This window comes from Lissotriton vulgaris, chromosome 11 (genome assembly GCF_964263255.1).
Source record: "Lissotriton vulgaris chromosome 11, aLisVul1.2, whole genome shotgun sequence".
Classification (NCBI taxonomy): Eukaryota; Metazoa; Chordata; class Amphibia; order Caudata; family Salamandridae; genus Lissotriton; species Lissotriton vulgaris.
Window position 1 is genome coordinate 947,913,380 of NC_141699.1, and position 16,373 is coordinate 947,929,752.

At 44.8% G+C, this 16,373-nt stretch overlaps 1 protein-coding gene across 7 annotated transcripts in view; it reads left to right on the forward strand.

Annotated features, from left to right (window-relative positions):
- Window positions 1-16,373, forward strand: part of LOC147683727 (von Willebrand factor A domain-containing protein 5A-like) — a 326,679-nt gene that overhangs the window by 37,324 nt on the left and 272,982 nt on the right. The window lies entirely within an intron of this gene.

Consider the following 16,373-nt stretch of genomic DNA (forward strand, 5'->3'; position numbering starts at 1 on the left):
ATCATGCCTAGGGAAGGCTCTTCACCGGCCTGATAGCTTTGGCACCATCTCCCAATGAAGATTTTTACATTTGAACATAGTCACTTTTTAGGTCGAGGACCGAAGGCTGGCTTGCCAGCTTCCGGGAGGAGATTTATTGTTTTTTAGACGGGGCTTGAACCCGCCTCTCTCCTCCATTGGCTGGCTTCCTAAACAGAGGCCAGCCATTGGAGGAGAGAGGCGTCACTCCAAACAAGCCCCGTTTCTTTCGGATTCAGGGGCGTGTTTTTTGCGTTGTTTCCACCTGTGACGTCATCCGTCACTCAGCGCCAAAACACGCCCCGAATCCAAACGTTTGCGGCCACCATTGTTGCCCGGAACAGCCTCGCTGCCAGAGGTAAGTTTTCTTCTTCCCCCTGATTGCACTCGTGTTTTTCTTGCCTTCTGCCCCGCTGTCCGCCCCCCCCCCTTCCCTGTGCCCGCAGCTTTCATTCGTCTCGCCTCGCCCCCCCTTCCCTGTGCCCGCAACCCTCCTTCGTTCGTGTAGGAGCATTACAACCAGAGCCCGGAGCTCTCCTTTGTCTCTCCTCGCCCCCTTCCCTGTCCCCACAGCTTTCCTTCGTCTCTCTTCACCCCCCCTTCCCTGTGCCCACCGCCCTCCTCTGTTCGTGTAGGAGCATTACAACCAGAGCCCGCAGCTCTCCTTCGTCTCTCCACGCCCCCTTCCCTGTGCCCGCAGCTTTCCTTTGTCTCTCCTCGCCCCCCCTTCCCTGTGCCCGCAGCCGCCCTCCGTTCGTGTAAAATGGAACTCACTACTGGTTCGCAGGAGCAGCCGCGACTGGGTGGATGTGATGTGGGACAAGTGATGATCTCCCACATCCTGGGTCTACATTTTTCAGCCATTTAGTCTAATGCCCACAGGGTCAATCTGCCTTTCTTCAGGACCGAGATGTCCCTGTCACTAGTCTATGTCACTAGTCTGTCCTTCCAAATTGGTGACCACATGGCGCTAAGACATGTTACTGGTGTATCAATACACAATTTACAATTTTTTTTATCGCTCCACATGATTATCTGTGGTGAAAAAAATGAGACATAATCTATGCCAAATAGTAGCTGATAGCGATGCTAGATGGGGGCACAGCCGCCGCAGCATGAAAATGTCAAGCACTCTGTTCCATTCATTCTGGAACGTACATTTTGTAATTACACACTAGTAGTGACTTAATGCAGAAAGCTTTTATTTCATATCCACACAGGGAGTGTCTCCATGAGTAGCATGAGTATACTAGTATTCAATCTAAGGCAGTGCAATAGACTAGGTCCTGTATCGCAGTGTGTGACAAAGGCTTACAGTGAACCTAGACAAATGTTTAAAATGAGGTGCTGCGCATGCATTGATGTTTGAAAAGAAGGAATGATAAACCTACTTAAAATGCGGTAATTACTTTCAACATGGATACTCTAAGGGGGCGCACCCTGTAGTAACACACTGTGGAAGCATAGGCTATGTCAGCTAATGATCCTGTATGTCTGGAAGCATAATCGCAAGGGTACCGCCCCCCACTGAGTTACTTCGTCGAGGAGTCTTGCCCGCATACTACCTATTTGGTCATCATGGGAGTCGCTCGCATGTTGTTCAGCCCTTGTTTTGCTCGGTCTAAATACTCTTGCTGGCAGGAAGCACCAGTGCGCTTTCGTAATTGCACCTCACATGCAGGTGGGCGCATGTCTGCGCAACACATCGACTAATGTCCCTGTACAGCGGTACAAGGGTATAGTGGTCATTGCATCAGAGCGTCCTCCGGCCACCTCCCCTAGTGGGTGCGGTTTCGCTCATCCTCGTTTCGGCTCTATGTGGCACAGCAGTGAATTCTTTGTCCGTGCCAGTTAAGGTTAATGGTAAAAGCGTTGTGTGGAACTTCAAGGAATCTTTCATGCATGAATGTATTTCTAGAGCGCACAGCTACTGCAAGAGTGTCCTGGCGCCAAGTCAAACAGCCACTGAAGGGTATCAACTGTCCTACAGTTTGTATGGATGTGTTTTCAGTTGCTTGCGAAATAAGACCTTCCCTGGAATGCAGCTGAGAAGGAGAGAGAGAACAAGAATGAGCACTTTGGAAATATTATGCTCTTGCAAACAACTCCTAAAACTTGTAGAAAGATTTTATTTCACTGATTCCGGCAAAACCAAAACACGCTCCACTGTAATTTAGGTGTCGATGTGCTAGGTGTCTCGGATCGGAACTCTATGATGAAGTACGCTACTAACTAGCGTTCGTGGGTATGGGTTCTTTTAAAAACTTAAAGGGTTTCCCTGCTCACATAAGTAAGAGGCATCTCAAAATGTGTTGAACTTTGGGATCTAACTTGCTTTCATTGATTGCGGTGTTAGATAAGGGAAGTGTAGGCAGCAATAGCATTTATTGGTCCCACAAATGAAGCAAAACGTTTCTTTTGGGGGTCTAAAGAACGTTATCAAACCTCTTCCAAGTAGAATTCGTCCCTAAAGCACTACAGCTGAATGAGTTGATTAAGTGAAACCCTCAACACATTCTTTGACTCACTTATGCAGTGATCAGCTAACACATACACACTGCATTTATATTGTCTGTGTGTGGGTGTGTGGCTCTGTGTGTGTGTGTGGCTCTGTGTGTGTGTGGGTGGCTCTGTGTGTGTATGCGTGGCTCTCTGTGTGTGTGCGTGGCTCTGTGTGTGTGCGCGTGGCTCTGTGTGTGTGTGCGTGGCTCTGTGTGTGTGTGGCTCTGTGTGTGTGGCTCTGTCTGTGTGTGTGTGGCTCTGTCTGTGTGTGTGTGTGGCTCTGTGTGTGTGGTTGTGTGTGTGTGTGTGTGTGGATAGCTTTTTTTGTAGGTGGCTCTATGTGTGGGTGGCTCTGTCTGTGTGAGGGTGGCTCTGTGTAGGTGGCTCTATGTGAATGACTGTGTGGGTGGCTCTGTATGTGTGTGTGGGTGGCTTTGTGTGTGTGGCTCTGTGTGGGTGTAAATGCAATAGGTCATGCATATGCGAGCGATTAAGCTATTGGCAAAGTAAATGACAATGCCATTTATTACTGATTTAAAAAAAAAAAAATCATGAGCAATGCCAATAGCTCTACCTTTAATAATGCCGAGACCATTGCATTGTAAATGCTTGTTTGAAGTTTGGTTCCTCCAGCGGGACAAGCCTGCAGGCTGTAACTGAATAGTGTACTGAGCCTGGATACCTTCTTGTGACATCCTGTTGAAATGGATTTGCTGCTGCGGAAAAGATCAGAGTAGAAGCAACCTGAATCTTTGGGCTAGAGTCAACACACATTTGTTGAATTGAGTTTCCAGGTTTGTCCCGGTGCCCCAGAGGTCGCTGGAGCCAAAATGTTTTTAAGTTCCAGGGTTTTAAGGATGTTAGGAGCGATGTTCCCTCAGCGCACATGCTGCCTTTCTGCCACGCACAAAGAGTCTGAGATTGTGCATTTAAAAGTCAAATGGGAATACACAGCAATTATAACCCTGAAATGGGCCCTTCTTTCATTAAACTAAGGTGCTCAGACACTGCACTAAACACAACTTGGACAGTTCGCTGCTGATTTAGGACTGTCTCACACCCGTTATCAGGCCTCACCAAAGATAAACAACGTTTAAAAAGGGTGTCTTTGTGATACAGGTACTGACCTTTGCTTGCCAGAATTTAGCTTTACTGTAAGTGAGTAACCATGGACGTAGTTTGCGTAGTAGTGCTACGTGTAGCTACACGAAGTGCACTTTGCACTATGCAAGTTACGCAAACTCCGTAGTGCGGTAGGGAAAATGCTGTTCGCACTCATTGCACAGTGCTGGATGCTTGTCCGCACTGTGCAATCATTGCAAACCGCATCTTGCACAGTGCAAGCGGTCGTTTTCTGCCGCTCGAGTAGATTTGTACTCGAGCTGCAGCTTTCTCAATGTGGACTGGTAGTTTCTCATCGCGAGCGGTCGCGAGCATACACGACCACTCGCAATGAGAAACCTGACCTCCTTGAGTTGAGAATATCACGGGGAGGTTTATTTTCCACACTCACGATCGGCAACTTGATGTTGCTGATCGCTAACGAGGAAAAAGTCTCGCTGAGATGTTATTTTGCTCGCTCACGTTCGCCAACTTGACGTTGAGGACCGCGAGCAAGAAAAAAATGCCTGCTATGCTACGCGTTTTTGCACTGTGCTACGTGCAATTTGCGTAGCGCATAGTTACGCAAACTACGCATGCTCCGCAAGCGTAGCGTAGTCCTACGCCCAGGGTTATAAGTGAGCCCAAATCACCCTCTGGCTGGTACACTAAGACCTGTGCAGATTCTGTTGCGCATATTGCTCAAAAAGACACATTTTGTATTCAACAAAATAACTCTCATGGGCCCTGAAGGCATTTGTTGTTTCTCTCAGCTCTCTCTACCACTGGGCCTATGAACATGGTAAAATCAGGCACTATTTCTAAATGGAGACCATTTACATTTTATAGATTTTAAAATGTTGACCAGTTTTCCCTAAAAATGCTCATAAACATAACTGACTGAGATGGAAAACAAGAAGTACATTATTTTAAAAAGACATGAAAACCAAAATGTCTGATAGTCCTGGCCTTGCGAAGTGATGCAATGGTCTATTGCAAACAATATATATACATTACTCAAAAATGCTAATGTACAGAAGTAAAGAGATGCCACCCAAACTGGCAGTCATGTGATTGCACTACAAATTTTAAAATTAGGAAAATAACCAAGGCATATAATTTAAACAGAGCAGTGGCAACATTTCCTAACAGGCATGTGTACATAATACAGGTGTAGAGACACCTTTCAGTTGTTTTGTAGATAATGGAAAAATATCATTCTTTTTTTGCACAAAGAAATGGGCTATTGAATTTGAATTGCAGCAACCCGAATACCTATTTTAAATACACACAGATTAAACAAAACAGGATAATGAATGGGAAATAAAACGTATTGTGGAAGGAAAATAGATTGGTTCACCAGCCCGGTCAGTGAAACACTATTCTTTTGAATTAGATGTGCACATGCGAACAGGCGAAATGATGCTAGTCACATTGCAAGAGAGCTAGTGGTTGCAGTGGGCTGACCCATTGCCCTTCACTGAATGCTGTGGTGGGTGAAAACAACATGGGTGAGAGCTGAACAGACCAACTGATAAAGAAGTATGACTCCAAGTCAAAGTATGTTATGCTATGTAAAGGATACTTCTACCGCACAAGGACACCGACGTTTCTTGGTACTATAATCTAACAATGGCAGATAGGGGTACTATAATAATAGGAAAACAAAGGTTTGAGGAGCACAGTGAAATTTCTTTGGTCTGTTCGTGGCACCGCCGGAAGACAGCGGACTGCGCCGGTATTCAGAAGGCACCACACGCCTTGGAGACTCGGAATGGATATTTGAAAAAGAATGTCCTAAATTATGAAAGAGACCTGGAGAAAACACGGACAGAACTATCTCAAGTTTGGGACTGACTAGTAACAGATTTTTGAGAGAGTAAGAAAAGGAGCAGGAAATTATGTTGCATAGGTACACTAGCATTACCCGCTTGCTGGAAGAAAGTATTTGAGAGATCCTATGAAAATAAAAGGTCAGGACAAGCAATTTGAAAATGTTTTTAAGAGACAGACTCCCACAGGAACGGATATTGCCCTGAAGAAGTCCCATCCGAAAATAAAAGGGACAAAATGCGTATGCTATTGCACATTTGGAATGGTCTATTTATGATGCAAAGAAATTGAGAATTAAACCAAGATGAACAACAACATTCTCTAGAGATTGACTTGTGTTGTATGGTTTTTTTACTGTCATTCTAGAAGTTGTAAAATTACAAAAAAAATTACCTTAGTGTTGTAAAGAAATTTCACTGTGCTCCTCAAACCTTTGTTTTCCCATGTTTAAAGCTTGGGTTTTTTCGGTTGACCCAAAAAGATGAGCACAATTGGTAATGATAGGGATAAACTGTGTGCAGGTGAAGTCTAGGCCATAACCGGAGCGTGTGAACTATGGTACTATAATAACCTGACCGTGGCAGAGCTAATTTAAGAATAAGTATGCTTTCAAGCATAATAAGTGAAGATTTCAAATTGATGGATAAAGGTAGAGAAGTATTATTCCTACTGTCCGCAATTGAGAAGACGCTGTTGCCAAAGGTGACAGTTCTAGGGATCGTGAGAAGAAACCTATTATTCGACCTTCAACTCAGCGGGTGCCTGTCTCAGCAGAATTGACATGCAATATAATATAGGAAGTGTTGAAAACCAGCTCTATGCACTAAGAACTTAATAGCAAGGAAAGGTGAAATATTTTGGTTTTTTGGAACCATGCAAAGCAAACGGGCGGCCGCATTGTTTCAGTAATTTGTCACCGTGTGATATGAGTTGCATTGCCATAATCGAGGTGAGACTGAACATATGCATTGATCAGAGAAGCATGAAATCTATTTTGTGTGACTGGCAGAATATTTCATGTATCATTCAAATGGAAATGGCAGATGCTTGAAATCTTGGGAGCATGAGAGCCAAATATATGTTAGCATCAGGATAAGTTCCCAAATAACAGATTGTTGTGCAGAAGGAGGACAAGGGTTCATTAGAGAAGGCCAGATCAGAGAACTCAGGTCAAGAGGAAACATACCCTATGCACACACTTGACAGGTACAAAATTGGATACAATGTCCAAACGCAAATGTTCAATATAGTGCAGAGAAACAACAATGATATGCAAATGATTATGAATAAATAGACAGGTGTCAATAAAGAAGTCTTGGTCTCCTTGTTTTAATCAAACACAGCTTGTGAACACGGAGAGCCGGGAGAACAGGAAAGAAACAAGACGTCCGCAAGACATCAAGTCCGGACGAGGCTACTGAGCAATCCTTATCGATCGAGACATATCAAAATCACAGATACAGAGTGACTGACATCTATATCTTCCCCCGGGCGACCCACAACAAGCGCATTACGCTTGCAAGCCATTGCACTTTACTTCTAAATAGAGATTGGATGGTCTTGGGCCCTTCCGGGTCGGAAGTATCACCGGAAGAGCGACCGCATAGTCCAAACACAACCATTGGAGCCCTGAAGATTCGCGAGATGCGATGAAACACGTGTCGGCTGGTTGTTCACAAGCTGTGTTTGATTAAAACAAGGAGACCAAGACTTCTTTATTGACACCTGTCTATTTATTCATAATCATTTGCATATCATTGTTGTTTCTCTGCACTATATTGAACATTTGCGTTTGGACATTGTATCCAATTTTGTACCTGTCAAGTGTGTGCATAGGGTATGTTTCCTCTTGTCACGTTGGATTAGTACAGCTTGCTGACTTCTCCTTTGAGTGGTTATATGGTTGTCCACTCACCCAGTTGCACCACACTCCACTTGGTCCTTTAGTGCTTCCATACTGGCAGTGCGCCCTTTCTCTGACATCTAAAAACCGTTCTTCCTTCAAATCCAGAGAACTCAGGTCAATTGTGCCCTCATGAATAATGGGCAGATCAGTCTTTAATTTCAAGCAGTTCTGTGACATCCATGAGCATACCAGAAGACTCTGCGCTAGAAAAGAAGCATTCGATTGGTCCTTCACAAGCCCAAAGTGTTCCTTCTGTGTACATATAACAATTTGCACCCCCTTACTAACAGTTGGGCCAGAGGGTGCATGTAGATATTGAATAAAAGAGGAGAAAGTATCCTGCCATGAGGGACACTTCAATTGAGAAGTTTGTTTGCAGATATTCGGAATAATTGCCCCAATCTGATAACTGTGTATTTTTATTTATGATTTTTTTTTTACAGGAGGCTTGCTAGGCAGGAAAAGCTGGCCCTGGGCTGGACCTAAAATGTACTCCATGCATACATCAGCATGCATGAACCTGATATTAGCAACTACATGCCTTATTCATTTTTCAACCACTGTTTGGCCTGTTTCGCGAATGTATGTCGATACTTTGCACACCATTACTTCTCACGATTTTAGTGCAATGTTTTTACTTAGCATAAACCATTACTTCTCAAGTTTTAACTGTGCATGCATTTAAAACGCAAATGGTTATAAATGTACTATGGTTTATTCTAATTAAAAACATCGCACTAAAATCATGCTTACACTACACTTCCCTACACTACTTAAACCTCACTACAGTACCCTAAACCCTAATACTCTACCCCCACACAACCTTCCCCCTTCCTGGACCATACACTCTAACACTACACTTCAAGACCCCCCCTACACTTCCCTAAAACACTAACCTACACTACACAAACACCACACCACAACCCTAAACCCTAAAATACTACCCCCTGCCGCTACCCTCAGTCTGTTCCCTACACTGAAACACTACCCTGCACGACCCCCACAACACTACCCTAAACCCTAACGCTACCCTACACAAACACCACAACACTACCCTAAACCCTAAAACACCACCCCCAGCACGACCCTGCCCCTACCCCCAAGCCAGTCCCTACACTAAAACACTACTCTGCACAACCCGCACGACAATACCCTAAACCCTAAAACACTACCCTACACTACAAAACACAACACTACCCTAAAACACTACCCCCAGCACGACCCTTCCCCTACCCCCAGTCCTGTCCCTACACCCAAACACTACCCTGCACGACCCCAACACTACCCTAACCCTAAAACACTACCCTACACTACACTAACACCACAACACTACCCTAAATCCTAAAACACTGCCCCAGCACGACACTGCCCCATACCCCCAATCCTGTCCCTACTCCCAAACAATACCCCTTTATGACCCTACACAGCCCCTATATGACCCTACACATCCCCTCTTACATCTCTCTACTTGTGGTTCATCTGCTCTCCTTCCAGCCTGGTTCCTCTCTTCTCCGGCTGCCAGCGTCGTCAGAGGTGCACGCTGTTGTGACTAAACGGAAGCACGTCCGTTTCCTCACAACGAAGTAGATAGCCATTACAACGCATGCGTTGCAACAACGCATGTGATGTAACAACTTGCGTAGTAAAGGCTACACGTTGTTACAACGCATGCGTTGTAACGCTTGCGAAGTAATGGTATGTGGACTAACATATGCATACTAATGGCTGTTTACCCTCTCTCGCAGACCAATGTTATAAGTGTTTGTGGTGTCTGTGGACATTATATTTCTAGGCGTTGTGGTGAGGTTCTCTAGGTACCTAACTTGCCAATGTGCAGGGAGTCTCTCTTCTGATTTTAAACGGGAAAACAAAACAAATACAATGACCTGGCTGAAACCCCAATGAGGTTTTCCCACTCCAACTTGATCAGTAGGGTCAGTTTTATACAGTAGTAGGATCAGGCTTATACAGTTCTAAAGCGGTACAAAAGGGGGTGGTGATGGACGGAGCATCTGAATCAATCAAACACTCACACCCAGTCAACAGATCTGGATTTAATCCATCACCGTTCTTTAGCCCACTCTGCCACCCCAGTTCAGACATGGCTATATGCAAATCAGTCTGACCCTGTGCCTCATGGGAACAGTCCAGCCCGAACTGCCAAGCCATGTCTTCCCTGGACCGGAAACAAGCTTCCGAGGACCGGTTTCTGGCATTCCAGCCGTCTTCAGCCCGGCTTGCTTGAATCCAGTGGCAAAGTGAGCAAGGGACTCACGTCTGAGCATACCCTGCCACACTTATGGCGGCCAAAAGCGGTACAAAAGGGGGTGGTGATGGACGGAGCATCTGAATCAATCAAACACTCACACCCAGTCAAAAGATCTGGGTTTACTCCATCACCGTTCTTTAGCCCACTCTGCCACCCCAGTTCAGACATGGCTATATGCAAATCAGTCTGACCCTGTGCCTCATGGGAACAGTCCAGCCCGAACTGCCAAGCCATGTCTTCCCTGGACCGGAAACAAGCTTCCGAGGACCGGTTTCTGGCATTCCAGCCGTCTTCATCCCGGCTTGCTTGAATCCAGTGGCAAAGTGAGCAAGGGACTCACGTCTGAGCATACCCTGCCACACTTATGGCGGCCAAAAGCGGTACAAAAGGGGGTGGTGATGGACGGAGCATCTGAATCAATCAAACACTCACACCCAGTCAACAGATCTGGATTTAATCCATCGCCGTTCTTTAGCCCACTCTGCCACCCCAGTTCAGACATGGCTATATGCAAATCAGTCTGACCCTGTGCCTCATGGGAACAGTCCAGCCCGAACTGCCAAGCCATGTCTTCCCTGGACCGGAAACAAGCTTCCGAGGACCGGTTTCTGGCATTACCGCCGTCTTCAGCCCGGCTTGCTTGAATCCAGTGGCAAAGTGAGCAAGGGACTCACGTCTGAGCATACCCTGCCACACTTATGGCGGCCAAAAGCGGTACAAAAGGGGGTGGTGATGGACGGAGCATCTGAATCAATCAAACACTCACACCCAGTCAAAAGATCTGGGTTTACTCCATCACCGTTCTTTAGCCCACTCTGCCACCCCAGTTCAGACATGGCTATATGCAAATCAGTCTGACCCTGTGCCTCATGGGAACAGTCCAGCCCGAACTGCCAAGCCATGTCTTCCCTGGACCGGAAACAAGCTTCCGAGGACCGGTTTCTGGCATTCCAGCCGTCTTCAGCCCGGCTTGCTTGAATACAGTTCTAAGTCAAGACTTCTCTTCCAGAACTTACCCTTTCACATACCATGCTATTTCATTTGAGCCTAGCTTTACAATGATGACTTGCTTTTTTTTTATAGTGCTAGATACACTTTTCCTACCATTTATTAGTGCTGTACATAAAAGATTAGGGGTCTGATTTAGAGTTTGGTGGACAGGTTACTCCATCACAAAAGCGACGGATATCCCACCCGCCATATTACAAGTAGGTTAAGGTGCACTTGTAATACTACAATTGGGATATATGGCACGTTTGTGACAACATAACATGGCTGCTGAGCTCTAATTGAGTCCTAAATCAGCCTACCTAGGCTTGAGCACTCTTGATCAGCATTTGTCACTCGTAGCCATTTAACTCACTGAGACATCCTCCGAGTTATTGAACGCGAGAGTACTTCTGCATCAATCTTCATTATAATTGCAATTAAATGGTGTTACTTGACAGTGTATAGTGTTCTGTTTCGTTTTTTTGTGGCCTTGTACTGCTATAATTTCCGTCACGTATAGTTGCACACTGCCTATGATCCCTCCACAGTGGCTCATTACATCTGTCAATTGTGCACACAGTCAGGAAATGTGTGCACACAAACTTGCTGTTACAGCACACAGACAAAATAATTAGAGACAACATTGCTTAGAAGTGCACATTGACACAGCCAAGGGTCCTAGAACCTCAGGAACAACACTTGCGGTCAAGACACTCTAACAGATGCCTCCAGTAGGTCCAGGGCAGATCCAGTTGGAACTGGTCAGCTGGGCTCTTCAGTAAAAGGTGCTTCTTGCAGCCTTTTGTATCCCTATAGCTTAACAGGCGGTCAACAAAGTTGCCCCCTTGAGTCCACTTCATTGTCCTAGGTCCAAGTGGGAGCAGGTCCAGCTCTTACGGTCTCCACATAAGTCTCAACAGCTAGAGTAGTCCTTCTGTCTTCCAGAGGTTCAGTTGTATCTGAAGCTAGGGGGCCACATTTATGCACTAGCAGGTGGGTGGGTGGGCGAGGGGGCTCCTAGCTCTACCCCAACTAATAGCTAAAAAATACAGAGTGATAATACACTCACTTTCGCAGCAGTTCCTGTTTGCCTTCTATTAAACAATCCCACCCTCACCTTTCTACCTAAATTCAACATGGCAGGACCATTCTCCCTCTCTATAGAGCCTGTATACCCACCCCAAATGTGTAGCTATGAAAATGAGAAACCCTTCCTTTTGTGTTCACTTCAAACCAGTTCTGGGTCCGCTTCTCTCATTGGCATTGATACCTGCCTGACTTGTAGGGGGATGACCCTGCCCAGGTGATCATTGGTCTGTTATCTGGAAAAGTTAAAATGGGGAAGTAAGTGTAGGGAGTTAGTAATTCCACCCTACCTGGTCGACATGTTTTGTTAGCCGTCCCCGCTGCTTAACTCATCAGGACCTAATATGATCCCTACTACACTCCAATCAATTTTTTTTATATATCTATGATAAGCCTATTCTTCTCAGTACAGTCTGATGACGGATGATTAGCCATAAACCGGTCCCAGGATGCTTGTTTCCGGTCCAGGGAAGACACGCCTTGGCAGTTCGGGCTGGACTGTTCCCATGAGGCACAGGGTCAGACTGATTTGCATATGGCCATGTCTGAACTGGCGTGGCGCAGTGAGCTAAAGAATGATGATGGATTAAACCCAGTTGACTGGGGGTGAGTGCTTGCAATGTTCAACACTCCGTCCATCATCCTCTTTGGTTTTGAATCATAAACTGTATCTACAGCACACAGACCTGACAAAGGCTGGGTTTGTGGAAATGAGCCACCCTATGACCAGTTTTACACGTGGCTTTGACACCATGCAAGTTAAAATATAACTAACCTCTTTACTGAAAACCTAGTCCTTATGCTTTACATGAAGCTAGTTTAGAAGCTCCTACATCTTCAATTGTTGGCCATGCCCAACTCATTTTATGTATTTAAGTAGCAGGTCACTTTTAAAAAGCACAAAAAAAAGGAATAACTTTTTTGTGTTCAGTAGAAGCAACCATGAACGCTTGTCCAAATGCGGTTCACATTTTGGGCTTTCAGAGCACTATAGTGGATTTCCTTAGTTGCTACTGAAGTCTAAATACACCCTGATGTGGCTTTGTTTTCCAAAACTCTTTTCTGAATAGAGTGCCTGTCTGTAAGTGCCTGGGGCATAATTTTGGATTCTAAAAGAAGGACCATACTTTGCAGGCGCTTCATTCTATGATGTTGTTATTGCTTGTATTGGCTTGATTGATAAGTTTATTGGCAGGATTGATTCTCCATTTCAAGCCTTAAAGTAGTTACATGTCGCCCAGTATTTCTATGCCCACAAGTACAGGACAGGCAACTTTGTTTGGAAACACTGAGCCCCTTTTCAACAGCTGCAAAATATGCACCTGGTAAAGCTGGGGGCCGAAGTGCACATTTCTCCTTCACCTTGATTGGGCAGATAAAACTTGAACTCACCCCTCTGCATTGGTAATGCACTCCCCAGCTGGGCCTCTCAGGAAACAGTCACTGCTACTTGGAAGATAAAAGGTGGTTTTACAGTACCTTATGGTTAGGACTTTGGATTTCCCATTGCAGTCATAAAGTAGAGTGTTCATCGGCCGCAGTGCACACCCTATGTGCAGTAAAGCTTGAATGCATTTAAAAAAGCATACCTATTTTTTTCTGTACTTACATTTGATTTAAAAAATAATTAAAACCTTCCTCCCCCACTGTTCTTACATATATTGCGCAGCAGCGAGAGCTGCTGGGCAACATGGTTTAAAAGTGTCATGAACGCAGTAAGTACTGGCCACTTTAAAGTGCTTTTTTTCATTCTGCCATGTGGCACAACGGCTTGCGCTATATTAAAAAAAAAGAATTGACAAAGCCAATATGTCTTGCATGGGCAAAACCTATTGACTTTGGCAACGCTTGTTTGCATTTTTTTCCTCTTCCTGAAGCTACTCTGTTGCTCCTCAGCCCACTTTCCTTTGCTGCCAAGCGTTTTGTTGACTTCTTCCCCACTCGATACCCTACCGCTACTCCTCCATTGCTCCCCCATCCGAAGTACCCAGGTGCAAATGTTTGTATATTTTTTTTTGTTGTTCAATTTTGCTGGGAAAAAGAAATTGCTTTTGCACAAGTTTTTGTTTTATTTAACACTCCAAGTGGCATATGCCAACTTTTTAAAAGTACATACAATAATGTATAAATTGTCACCTGCATCATTCCACATGCAGGTGCATGTGTCTTCACACATGTACGCTCATGCAGAATTATACAGCTGCCAGCAGCATCATGATAAGCTTGAAGACGTTTGTGTTGCACCTTTTTTCTTTATATATATTTTTATGCTGGTGGCAGATCGCATTGGCAAAGCTAATAGGTCAATAAGTCAACCTCTATTGGCTTCGGCAATGCTTTGTTATAGTTTGGGCTTTGTTGGTGACTTTCTCCATTGAGTGAAGAAAGTCCTGTTTCACAAAAGAGTTACGCCAGTGCGTTAAGGTTTGAAACTATGGCTCTTGTAGAAATGGAGGAGTCATTAATTTGGTAATGAAAATATAAAATCTATTATTAAGAGTATTGATTTACATCTTGTGATATTGAGTCATTAGGCAATTCATGAGATAAACTGGTTCCCCATTTTTTCTGGTTTCTTACTTGGGGGTTTTGGTAGCATTAGCGTGTTGAGGTATAAGACCGAGTTTTTCCATCTGGGTCAGAAGGTAGATGAGATCAGATTTCTTGTTCAGTGGTTTCCTGAGGTTTTCCGCTGGTGTTGGCAAACCGTGTTCTCAAAGGCTGAAGAAAGCGGACTTATATGAATACTTTGCTGATGTCAAGTTTTTTGTGTGGAGTGCAAGGCAAGGACATGTGAAAGGAACAAGCTCCTTATGGGACCATGCCCATGCTAATTATTGATTGTAGGGGCGAACATCATGGCACCACTGGGCAAAATGCACCCCTTGTCCATTTCTACATGTCTGACCTCCTTTGTACCTTTTTCCCATTGAACTTAATACCTCTGAGTTTGTAAAGTGTGGGACATATTTTAGTTTGCTCTTCCGCATGAACACAGGCTCGGCTGGCCAGGTGGAACCTTCCCCCTCGACTCCCCACCCTTCCAGTAAAGAGTGGCTCCTGCTCCCTACCAAACTACTAAGGGAGACTTCACCCACTTGAGAGGTTTTCCTTACCCCCTCCTGTAAAATCAGTTTAGTTCCACATAACTGGTATCCATCACTCCCTTATGAACTTGTGTGTTGTGGTTGTGATTGAGTGTGCATGGCCAAGAGTCAACTTCTTTGTGAATGGTGTAGTATTTGGGCATTTGATGATTTAGCAGAGTATTGAGGTTCTTCTTTATGTGTCTTCATACTTGTACACACTACAACCTTCATGCAAGTGGCTGCTCTTAGGAAATCCATATTCAGCCTGGCCTGGAAAGCTGAGTCAAATAAAGCACTGCCTAAAAAATATTTTCTTCCTCACTAACTGGCTCCCTTTAATCTGCCCCCAACCCAACCATAAATGTTGGTACTCTTGACTTCCTGAAATAAACTAAGCTGCCATTGTTTTCTGCTTTGTTTTTCCTGCTAAGGGAGGAAGCCATCAGAGCTGCTTCTGCCCTAATAAGCAGTACGTATGCGTTTTATTTGCCGTTGGTTATCCATGGGTTGTTTTCATTTCAAACAAGTGAGCGTCTGGGGTGTTCTTTATATTGAGGAAGCTCTGGGATGCCTGCCAAGATGAGACGTCAGGCCAGGGCTTTGTTTTGCTGTTCACTTTGACACCAGGACCGAATCTAGGGCAATGTAGAAGCCTTACTGCTACACTATCTTGGTGACGCTGTAGTGATGTTACAAAATGGAGATCAGATGATAGTCACCCTAGCTTGGGCAAGCATGAGGCCCTGCAGACTGAGGTGACGTGTTTGGAGGATGACTCCCTGAATAGACCCTATACAAGAATGTACAACCTATGATTCACAAGAATGTGTGAACACTGAAGCCCAGCATCATCTGCTTCTGTTAATGGGCCGGCAGTTCTGTTTCTGTTCTTGTGCCGGCACTGTTCCTTCATCTCTAACATTGTGGATACCAGTCTGGCTGCTTCTTGGGTTATGGATTCAGCCTTAACCAAATTTGAAGTTCTGGAAGCACCGAACCCTGAAAGGACTGCTAACCTTTTCACTATTAGGTGCCCAGCAGTCTCGTACATGTCCCTGAACAAATTGATGCATCTGCAACATATGAATGTCAACCATAAACAGCCCTTACTAAGTTAAAGTGTAAGACTTTCCTTGGGTGCCAGAAGTTGTAAAAATCTGTTCTGTGTTATAAATTGGCACATTGACTGAAACCAGTTGATGATATGCGCTGCTTCCGGCAACCCTGCCAAAAACCTTCTCGTTAACCCACTTGCCTTTTTCTGAAGCACTAGTACCTTTGTTTTGTGATTTGAATTCCTACTTGACTTTTGGGTTTTGATTGCTATAAACCTGGCTAATGAACCCTGAGTATCCCCCTCACCCTAAATTTAACACTGCAAGGAAACTTGGACAAATGGCCATCTTGATTGCACCTCAGTTACTTTGCTGCATTCCATTGACTGTAGTGACATTGATCGATCTGCCTGTAGAACTACCTAGGGGTAGGTGAGGATACTGGATGTTGCCACTGATGCTATTGCAGTCATACTACAGAGAGACATACTTGTGACCAGATTACTGAACTAATCCTCAACATT